Here is an 11845-nt window from a genome sequence, read left to right as displayed (position 1 = left end):
ATATGTCAAGTGATAATTCTAAGCTATTACATCTCTTAACAGTTTATATAGTCTGGTTTAGCTAGTTTAATTTTTTATGTAACTATTCACATTTGAAGGCTAAATCAGCCTCCGCTTGCAGACTCAAGGCTATTTACAAAGGCTTTGTGAAATGAGGCACAGTAAGACCTCTATATCTCTAGGTCCACCATTTAGTTGAGATATTTTCATTTACCATTCCTACATTTAGTTCTTTTCTTAACTAACAAAAGTGACAGGGGCATTCCAGCATGGATATGAGTGATCCACTCCCAATAAAGGTCACAACTTTTACAATAAAGCAGTATCTGGTGAGAGTTATGTGCCAGGAACTGTGAAACAGTTGAGCTAAATATACTGCTTTAATATTTACATAAACTTTTAGGTATGTGTTTGTTTTGTTTTTTTATTTTTTTTTATTTTTTTTTAAAGATTTTATTTATTTATTTGACAGAGAGAGATCACAAGTAGGCAGAGAGGCAGGCAGAGAGAGAGAGGAGGAAGCAGGCTCCCCGCCGAGCAGAGAGCCCGATGCGGGACTCGATCCCAGGACCCTGAGATCATGATCTGAGCCAAAGGCAGCGGCCCAACCCACTGAGCCACCCAGGTGCCCTGTTTTGTTTTTTTAAATAGGAGTTGTGACTTCTTATTTGACATATTAAACACTGAAACATTGCTTTATGAGCTATCAAGGTTAACAAAAGTCATTTGAAAAGTGGTTGTTCTAAGTTTTTATTGATTTGGGTCAAATAATGTCTCATACCATGTTTTCCATAATTTCTCTATGCTGTGGTGCCTGGGGTCCAAATGTATAAGCCAAGAAATACAATTATGAGTATGTTTCTGTCCATTTGTTTCAGTGTGCTAGGATTGGGGGGTGGGGGTGCAGTGTGGTGTTTAAAATCTTTAAACAATTTATGCATTCTCTGGGAATTGTCAATAGATTATATTTGCTCTACGGGGTTTCTTTGGACTGTGTCTACATTGCCAGTAGGCGTGTACAGTATTCTGCAGCAGTTCTTCCTAGGATTCCCACACAGCTGATCTGAAAGTTGGTCTTCATCATCCTCCAGATGTTTTCTTATTTCTTCTTCCTCACAAGAAGCCACACCATTTAGAGTCAAATTTCCTGTGCCATCTGGAGCAGCTAGGTGGCACTGAATATAGGAATTGAAAACTTGAGCTGCATGTTGGATAAAAATGTTTGTCATCTTGGATCCAAGTTAAGAGGACTTGCAATTTGCCATATATCTCCTTGTATAACATGTCATCTTTATCAAAACTTCTTCCAAAGAAGCACTTAACCCAAAGAATAAGTGAGGTGTGTGAGGCAGTTAACAAAAAAAAAAAAAAAAAAAAAAAAAAGAGAAGTTCATTTGGAATGACATTTAAAACATCTGGAGGGTATACAGTTATGAAGTTGCCAATTAATACTGGAGAATTCCACAACTTCCAAATCTTGTATTTCAATTTCATTGATAGTATTCAGTGATCCTTCAATAATCAATTTGTGATCTTACATGGGGAATAAAGGTCCATGAAGAGATGCTAACTGTGCACACCATTGCAGAGAATCTTGTGTTATAGCTGAAAAAAATCTTTGATTTTCCATGTACTGTGAGGAAAAGTTTTATACATCTATTGCCCAGAAGAGTCTCCTGCCTGGGCTCTGTTGGCTTTGCCAACACATTTGGGAGGATTCAACTATAGCTATATAGTGTCAGCCCAAATTTGGAGGGAAAGAGATCGAGCTAAATGCCTGATTGCCAAGTACAAGGTAACTCTGAAATATTCAAGGTGTCTGAGTATTGAGGTTGCTTCCCCTGATGAACTCCTGCAGAACTTCAATAGTTAACATGTAGATGTGATAAAGGTTTTTTTCCTGAAATACTTTTCTGTAGTTGTCCTGGAATCCCATACTCAGTCCAATGTTGCTCATGGAACTTGAACATGAGGATTCACTCAAAGTATAGTTAAAATAAAACAGCCCATAGTTTGCATAGTGGGATTGCCACTACTTATCCACTGGGCGACTTCATGAAAAATGCTTTTTCAGTTAACTGATTTATCTAATGATCCTCATTTTATAATTAATGCCACTGCAGATAGAATTTGTTCTCAAATGTACTTTCGGAGGTTAGGCCTTTACAAAGGCATAGGTTAACAGAAATGTTCACAGTGACTTGATGCTACCTTTTTACAAAAGAATCCACTCTCAAACAACTGCTTCCAGCATGGATGGGGCAGCTTAAAAGAGAACATAGCCCATTTTGCTTTCTGTTTTGTTTTTGTTTTTGTTTTTTAATCTAGTGACCTTGCTTTAGCATTACAAAGAGGTTAGTTTGTCTCAAAACAGACCTCAGACAAGTGACACCTAGTATAATTTTCAAAAATTTTCCTCCCTCTCTTCAACTGTATGAAAATATGCTGGCAAACTGTTAATCTAGACTCTGATTGCCTAAGCCACAGGAATATGTGCTGTGTACCCTGACATTGTTCATTACTGACCCGGAAAGGTCAGGCCATCAGAACACTGGACGAGTTCTCCTGCTGAGAAGTGAATTTTAGAGCTACTCTGCAGCCATGATTTTCTTTCCTCAATGATGCTCCATGCACTGCATTATGGGAGCGGGTGCCAGGGCTGACCTATGACGCTCACACCACCAACCTCACAGGCTAACAGAGGCTGTCCTAGCTGGCATTCCTGTGGTTTGTGCAGTCCTGATGACCTGCCTGGCTTCTGACTCTGGGGCACAGATAATTGAGCTGCCTTGCTGGGGAGAAAGAGACAGGTTGTCTAAGGACTGTGCCAGGAGAGGCCACGGTGGTTTGCTCAGGCAATGGCCAATGGCCCCTATGAACTGTTTTCATCCAATTCATTTCTAAGGAAATTGAAGCTTAGATAGATGAAATGATTTGCTCTGGGAACATGTTAAAACTTAAAATTGGGGCATCTTGGTGGCTCAGTGGGTTAACAGTCTGCTTTTGGCTCAGGTCATGATCCCAGAGTCCTGGGATCAAGACCCCTCCACCCCCATCACGGACTCTGATCAGCTGGGAGTATGCTTCTGCCTCTGTCCCTCCCTCCCACTCATGCTCTCTCTCGGCTCTCTCTGTCTTTCTCTCAAATAAATAAATAAATAAATAATCTTTAGAAAAAAACAAACAAGCCAAAAAAAAACCCAAAAAACTTAAATACAAACTTGAGATATGTTTGACTCCGGCACCTAGCTGGAGTCAGCCCAGCTCATCTGAAGGGATTTTAGGATTTTCAAAACTTGCTTCAAATTCTTCTTTTACAATTAGCCCTGTTTTCCAAACATATGAGTTTCTGATTTCAGGTATAAAAATTATAAAAACACACAATTGTTACTTGGATAAAAAATCCCTTATAACCCCATTCTTTACTGATGAGGCAATATGTAGTTTATTTTTTAAATATTTATTTATTTATTTGAGACAGAGAGAGAGAGAGTGTGTGCATGAGGGGCAGCATGGGAGTGGGTAGAGGGAGGGGAGAACCTCCAGCAGACTCCCACTGAGGCAGAGCCCGCCTCAGGGTTCAGTCTCTCCGCTCTGAGATCAGGACCTGCACCTAAACCAAGAATGGATTGCTCAAACACCCAACCAGCCAGGTGCCTCTAGGCAACGGGTAACTTAAAATTATATTCTATATTCACATGGTATCTTATGGAAATCAAACTTAGAACCTAAGTTTCTTGCCTCAATTGCCTGTATTCTGGTTAATAACAACAATAACAAAGATACTACCAACACAGGTAAGTATAATAAGGCAAATTACTTAATTTAGCTAAAAAATAATGATTGTATAAAATAGTGGGTGACCCATCTCAACTTAGACTTAGAAAGGTTCTTTATAGATTATGACATTAGGAGAGACATAGAAAAATGTTACTATGGCTCAGTGATATAACCTGACCTAGGCTACCTGTGTGGAGAGACTATTCCTCCTCTCCACACACCTACCACAGGTAGGTGTGAAGGCAGATGAAGCAACTGGCTACCCAGGCTGGACTTGACCACACCAATGGCTGAGAGGATCAGTATCTTAGCACACCTATAACCCAGTTGATAAATATTCAATATGATTTTTGTATGAGTACATGGTTTATTAAAATATTAATATTCTGGGGCACCTGGGTGGCTCAGTGGGTTAAGCCGCTGCCTTCGGCTCAGGTCATGAACGAGTCCCGCATCGGGCTCTCTGCTCAGCAGGGAGCCTGCTTCTCTCTCTCACTCTCTGCCTGCCTCTCTGCCTACTTGTGATCTCTCTCTGTCAAATAAATAAATAAAATCTTTAAAAAAAATTAATATTCTTCTACTCCAGTTGGTAGTCTGTTTCCCAAATCCCCTGAGTGCCCCTCCTACCAAACTGGTCTTTCCAATTCTAGATATCTACATTGCTCTATCATGCAGAAACAAAAGGTAAATCCTAGGCAGTAGCATACTTCCAGGACTGTTTCCTTGTTCATCCTCTGCCTATAACCCAGCATTGTGTCCTGACACAGTGGTTAGACTGTGCAGTCCTATAAAGAGTTTTGATTATTTATTTTGAATTCCTATTAGTCATTCTGATGTATGAATTTATTAGCTAACCATTTAATATCTCTTAGTAATATAATAATATAGTTATAAAATATGATGCATAAGATTTTTAAATCAATTATTACAGTAAAATTTGTACATGTACAGTCAGTGGTGGGAAGAATGTGTTGTTTCAAACAACAAGCTATAGAACTAGACAAATACAGTTTTGAATATTGCTTCTATACTTAGCTAAGTCTAAGGTGATGGAAGCCCTGTAAGATTCCATTGCTTCATTTATGAAATGGAGGTAATCTTAAAAACCCCTTTCTTCATCCCCAACACCTATGTTTCCTAGTGGATCCTACACCAGAAGTTTACTATGTGATATCTAAGATTTTAAATCTGAATGGAATCTTATGCATTTCCCTTTATTTTTCATTTAAACTTTTTTTTTTAGTATTTAAAATTCCTCTCAATGAAAGTATATTATAAGTGTCTCCCTGGGGAAAATCTAACTTTTAGTATTGCTTATAGACCATTTCAGAAGAAACTTCATGTTCTTTAAAAGCTCATATTCCTCGGAATGTGAGATTGATGTATTTATAGTGGACAAAGTACATATTTCATTCTCCTTTAAATCTTTTGTGCTATAAAAAGGGGGAGAAAATTATGTACACTCAATTAGATGTGGAGAGTCTTCCACTGAAGTGTTTTTGATGGATACTTATCATGAATGGTTATTCTGAATAATATTAGGGCAAAACTAGTGATGATGCTATCCAATGGGAAAATAATAAGCTAGATCAAATTTTACATTGTTATATTATGTCATACTATTTCTGTAAATTCCAGTAAAATATAATGTCATTATGTTCTTGATCTTTTCAGTATATTTAGGAAAAAATGTTGATGTTCATGAAATGTCTCTTCAACATGTACCATAGAAAAGGGCACAAAGCTTTTGTTACTAAGATGTTTCTGTTGTAAATATTATATGGTCAAAAATATAAACATTTGATATTTTTAGGGTATGACCTGATAAAATTGCTTACACACTAGAAGAAATTATTTAAATTTCAAAAAGTATGTCTTTAATTAAAGAAAAATCCTAAGAAGGCAACAAATAGAGTAGAGATAGTAACTTAAATGGTACAGATAGGATTAAATTTGTAGAGAAATCATTAAAGGAAAACAAAAATAATAAAAACTGTAAAGAGAGTTTTTGAATCATTTTTAAATGGACTTAAGATAAGTCAGCTTTAATGCAGTTTTAAATTCCTTATTTGATTTGGGTTAAATGAAGCCAAATACAGGTTGCCATAATAGGGTAATTAGAGGTTTCTTTAGGAGTTTTCTGGAAAGAAACCAGTTGTAATGATGGGTAAGTGATTGATATCAAAACTGATTCTATGTCTAGAATGCCTAGATGCCTAGAGATTAAAGGAAACATGTTTTGGAAAAAGAAATCTGAGCTGAGGTCAAGAGATAAGTGAGAACATGGGAAATGGATGTAGAGCTGCCTAAACTTAGATTTGGGAGTTACAGAATGGGAGATGATGTTGAAAAGGGAAAATGAAGTTGGATAAGTAATTGAACAGGAACACAAAGTAAATGAAGTATCTCAAAAACATGTTGATCAGTTTGATTTTAAGTAAGAAAAAAAGAGATGCTATTCCAGTACCAGCGGAACACCATGAGCAAATTTGCTTTGTGGCTGAAGGAGGAGAATATATCGAGGGAAGTTAAGACCGGAGGCTGCAGGACAAAATAGAAGGTAATTGTGGGAATTTGGGTAGTTATAATGTCAAACTAAGCTGTAGTATTTGCTGTGGGCAGTAGGAATAGAGTTTGGAGCGAAACTTTAGAAAACAATGAATTGCACTTAGCTACTGCTTAGAAGAAGAGGTCTAGGGGAAGGGAATGAGAAAAGATTCTTAAAAATCTAAGGTCCATTCCAAAAGAATGGCCTCTTTTCATTACTATCATTTGGGCCATTTATTTTAAAAAGAGCTTAAATGGCATCTCATTATTGGCTTAATTTGCATTTTCTTGTTCTGACTTTAATAGAACATCAAAGAACATAGAGATAGAACATTTTCCAAAATGTCTATCCGTTGTTTTTATTATTTCATAACATGAAATCCTCCCCTGTTTATCAGTGAATGTCTGGAGAGGAGAAAAGATGATGTAATCATATATTTAAAGATATCTATTTTTTATTAAATTACCTGTGACTGTTTTCCCAATACTATTATTCTAAATTTATATTTTATTTTTTATCTAATTTTCCTTAGACAATCTAAGTAATCTTTAATTTCAGATTTTTAAAATCATATCTAACTGAAAAAAATCCCCCAAGTTTCAATTTATATTAACTATTTCATTAAGAAAAATAGAGGAATATATATTAAGCACCCATTATGTACCTGTAACTGTGTTGGGTCTTTAGAAGACTATTTTTACTCCTAAATAAGAATTTATGCACAGAGTACCCCATCTTTTTCCTATCATGGCAATATTAAAAATACTTTCGTCTTGACATTTAATGCATTTAATTAAAGTCATCACTTTTTTTTTCTAACCACTACTCCAGGCTCATGGAAAGCTAGTAATAAAATAGCTTTTACTCAGTAACTATAGTTACTCTACTAGAACTGTATTTGTAGTTCGTATTTAAACCATACGTACTTATTTCAGTCTTTTACATAGTTTCTGATGTTGATGACCAAACCTTCTGAAGCATAATGTTCACCATCAGTGACATCAAGTTTTGATTTATCTCCCTGTGAAACAGAAAAAGAAAAGAACTTTCAAGGAGTCCTGTGTATGTGAGAATTCTTTTGCCTTCTTAAATGTTTGACAACCTAATTGCTGGTAAGAGTCTTGATTAAAATATTCAAGTCAAATTGCTATAGACGTTTCTCTAATTTAGTAATGCTTAGGCTTTTTGGTTTTTGAGAGTAACAATAACCAAAGAAAGACTCAGATTCAGTTAACTTAAATAAACAAAGGAAAGAGGATTTATATAAAGGATGGTGAAATACCTAAAGCTTAACATTCAGGTCTTAGGAAAAGATCATAGCTCAGGGCAACACTGGGAATGCCAGCAGGAATTTGGGCTGTCTCACTAAGGTAAAGCCTTAAAATAATGTGATTTAATAAATCTTCAGCCTCTGTATTAAAGATTAATATTCACAGAAGTGCATATTATCTAAGTGTCAGGGGTAGGAGATACTTTGATTGAGCCAGTTTGCATTGTGTATTGCCTCTGCCTGTTGTCATAGAGATTGGGATCTCTTCCTAGAAGAAGAAGGGGTAATGAGAAGGCAAAAACAGTAGAAATTTTTTTTACACACCCTGCCTGTCCAAAGTCTTAGGCAAGTACTTACTCTTTTATCTGTATATACGATTCTTAAAATGTTCCTGTTTTACATAGTGTGTCTGATAATTAAAAAATAATCTCATTCCATTTATAGTAGGAGAAAACCAAAAGTGATTTTTGGCTAATGCTTCCAAAGATGACACTTGTGTTCTCTGGGTTATGCTTGTTTTTTGGGTCCCTCTGTCATTATAGCATTTCAGTATTCTTTGATCTATGGACCAAATCAACCAAGACACTCTGTGTTTAATACTGAACAAAAGCAAGAAAAAGGAAGTATACGTAAAAGAGTAAGTAATGCTGCAAATGATCATGGGAAGTAAACTTGTCGCTGATTTTTTTTTTTTAATTTCTATTTCATATATTTTTATCTTTGGCCAGAATATTCTTAGGTCACATTTATTTTCTTACCTTGTGAGTAGAACTAAGTTTTCTATTCCTTGTTAATTGGAGTCTCTGTGGATCCTATTACATTTTCTTATTTAATACTTATTAGTAGGCTTATTATTACATGGAAACATTCCAGAGTACTACTTCGATTCTACCCATATTTCTGTAGCAAAATCTCTATTTCTCTTTGATTATCAGGTCAGTCATTCTAGTAAAATATATAACCCTGTCTAGGAGAATTTAGAAGATATGTTTGTAGAAGTATCATTTTGGTGGATTAAAAATAAACAAATACGTATAATTCGTATATAATTATAGTTATATGTATATGTATAATTTATATGTATATTTATACATATATGTATAATTTATATGTAATTACATAATATACACTATATAAATAAATATATGTATATATGCATATATAATTTATATATTATATATAATGTATATATATAAAACATATGTGTGTGTGTGTGTGTATATATATATATATATGTATATGTATATATATATAAAACACTGTAAGCCATCATCCTACAGTGCAAGAAACAAGATTTTGAGATGTGATATTACGGGTAAGAGTAAGAAATACCAAAACCTTCTTTGAACTTTATTTTCTGGACTTATCTATTCATAGATTTAGCATTCTGCTTAAGGAAAAGAGAGCAACACATATTTTTCATGGATTTAGATTATAAACATGATTATGCAGAAAAGCCAACTTCATAGGGTGTTGTGTCTCCTGGAACTATAGCTGAATCTGCATTAATTTTTTTAAATAAAACCAGTCATTTATGTTATTGGAGTAGTAGGATGATCGGTTTCAAAACATTGCTTCTTTTATTTCAACTGGGGATAGTTCTTGTGGAAAAGAATGATAATTTTTGAAGAATTTAGTTAGTCCAAGGTTGGAGGTTCCTGAGCAAGCATGCTTATAGTCTGAAAATAAAATCCACGTCTACAATAAGTTTTTGTCTGATAAAAGAAAAAAAAAATCTTTACCACAACCCCCAGTCATGAAAGGGTTCTAAGGTAAGAACCTTGAGGCCACCATTTAGCTGCTGTTCCCCTGAAATGTGAAGACATATTGAGAAATAAAACAATTATTTTTGGTAGTAACTGCACATTCATAAGTGTCTGTGGCTAGGTCATCTTATGAAGAGGAAGGTTACATTTTGAAGTTCCTTCTTGGCACCACATACATTTTAATAATAAGCTCAGTCTTCAAATTTTGGTCTATTTTGGAAAGAAGATAGCTGATATTTAAAAAGTCTATACACCTGATTATGAAAGTATTTTTCTACAGTAGGAACAAATGTGTTTTCATGTTCTGGACCTACTCCTAGAGGTTCTACTACAGAGCTCTTCCAAAAAATTTCTTGAGATTAATTATTTACTGAAATGATTTGTTTTTTTATTTGATAATAACATACATTCATAAAAGTACATAAACCATCTGGGCACAGCTCAATGAATTTTCACAAACTGGGCACATCTGTACAAGCAGCACTGAGATCATAAAATAAAACATTGCACATACTTCCCTAATATATTTTTTTTTCTGGTTTCAATACCCACAAGAATACCAACCCTTCTGATTTCTATTACCATAGATTAATTTTGTTTGGTTTTGAACTTTCTATAATTGAAGTCTTTTTTTTAACTTCGTTTTTTTAAGATTTTTATTTAAAATCCAGTTAGTTAACATAGAGTATAGGATTAATTTCATGTGTACAGTGTAGTGATTCAACACTTCCATACATCACCCAGTGCTCATCACAGCAAGTGCATGCCTTAATTCTCTTTACCTAGTATACCCATCCCTCTACCCACCTCCCCTCTGGTAACCATCAGTTTGTTTCTTATAGTTAAAAGTCTGTTTCTTGGTTTGCCTCCCTCTCTCCACCCGCCCCCCAATTTATTCATTTGTTTTGTTTCTTAAATTCCACATGTGAGTGAAATACACAGAAATGACCTTCTCTGATTTAATATAATACTTTAGCTCCATCCATGTTGTTGCAAATTACAAGATTTCATTCTTTTATGGTTGAGTAATCTATTCCTCATTCTCTGGGCCCTTGGGCTGTTTCTGTGATTTGGCTATTTTTGTTTTGCTGTGTGTGTGTGTGTACGTGCCCACGCACGCACACTCACATGGCTGGATTCTTTAGCTCAATATTATATTTGTGAGAATTATCTATATTGTGTTTAGTGACCAACTATTTAATCCTTTTCTCTTCAAATTATCCAACTTAACCATTATGCAATGCCCAGAAATCAACATACTGCTTTATTCCAGGCACCACTCATTTTAAACTTAGTAAATGTCCATTCAAAATTCTACTTCTTATGAGAATTTTCCTTTTCCACTTATGGTCTAGGCCACTCCTAAAACAGAAAGTCAAAGTTGTCCATTTCTGAGTAATGACAACTTACAGAATAGAACATATATATATTATTTTTTATATTTATAATTTTACGTTTTTGTTCATACAGTTATTAGTTATCCCTTATAATTTGAGTTTGATGACAGGGGTGGTCCTCTGAGAGGAGATGGTATACTGAGACTGTGATAAACCTATTCATATAATTCACTTGGTACCTTCAGAGAAGGGGTAAAGGCTTTCATATATACATTGGCACATAATGGTGGAATACTTCGGGTCATACCCAAATGTATGGTTAGACAGATTGAAAAGCACTGAGTACATGAAGGACTTGGGTGTCCCAAGTCAACATATTCAATTTTCCCCTGAAGGACCAAGTATTATTTTTACACTTTTTACTTGTTTGTTTTGTTTTTTGAAATTAGAATACTTAGGATTGTTAAAGATGAGCATTTAAAAAAAAAAAAAACAACCCAGATCTCAGGATTAGCTGCTGTCATACTCATCAGTGTGTCCTCCTCAATATTGCTCTGTCATCAACACTTCTATCAGCATTAGATCGTTAGGTCATGAAGAAAGAGTGGTAGAGGGGCTGATGCTATAGTCTTGACCAGCTCATTTGTTTTCTTTTTCTTTGAACTTTAGTAAACAATGAAGGATTTTCAAATAACAGTGTACATGGTAATAGTAGAATGACTTTTTCGGATGTAGGTTTAAGAAACAACACCACTTTCACTTTAGAGGAAAAATGCAAACATGCAGAGGTCTGCCGAATTCCCACACGTTACACAAATGCCCTGTATGATCTATCTCCCTTAGTGTGGATTGCACCTGTGAATAGGAGATCACACTCCTATTATATGGCAAAAGGGTGGGCCTAACCTAATCAGGAGAGTCATTTAAAACCAGGGTCAAAAAGTAAAATGAAAAAATATATATATAAAATAAAAATAGAGTGCTTTTCCAGCTGAATGCAAAGAGGGATATCTGACAGATATTCATGTGCTGGCCTGAAGGAAAACAATATCCAGGTTGGGAAGCCATGTGGAAAAACATTGTCAGTGGCCTCTGGATACTGTAACTGACTGACACCTAGCAAGAAAACAACGACAGCAATCAT

The 11845-nt window shown here is 35.2% G+C and overlaps 1 pseudogene; it reads right to left on the bottom strand.

The window, feature by feature from the left end:
- Positions 1 to 775: 775 nt before the first annotated feature.
- Positions 776 to 11006, bottom strand: LOC132028776 (exportin-4-like; annotated as a pseudogene).
- Positions 11007 to 11845: the final 839 nt, after the last annotated feature.

Source organism: Mustela nigripes, chromosome 1, assembly GCF_022355385.1.
Source record: "Mustela nigripes isolate SB6536 chromosome 1, MUSNIG.SB6536, whole genome shotgun sequence".
Taxonomy (NCBI): domain Eukaryota; kingdom Metazoa; phylum Chordata; class Mammalia; order Carnivora; family Mustelidae; genus Mustela; species Mustela nigripes.
The sequence above is the reverse complement of the archived record's forward strand: the minus strand, read 5'-3'. Positions and strand labels throughout refer to the sequence as shown.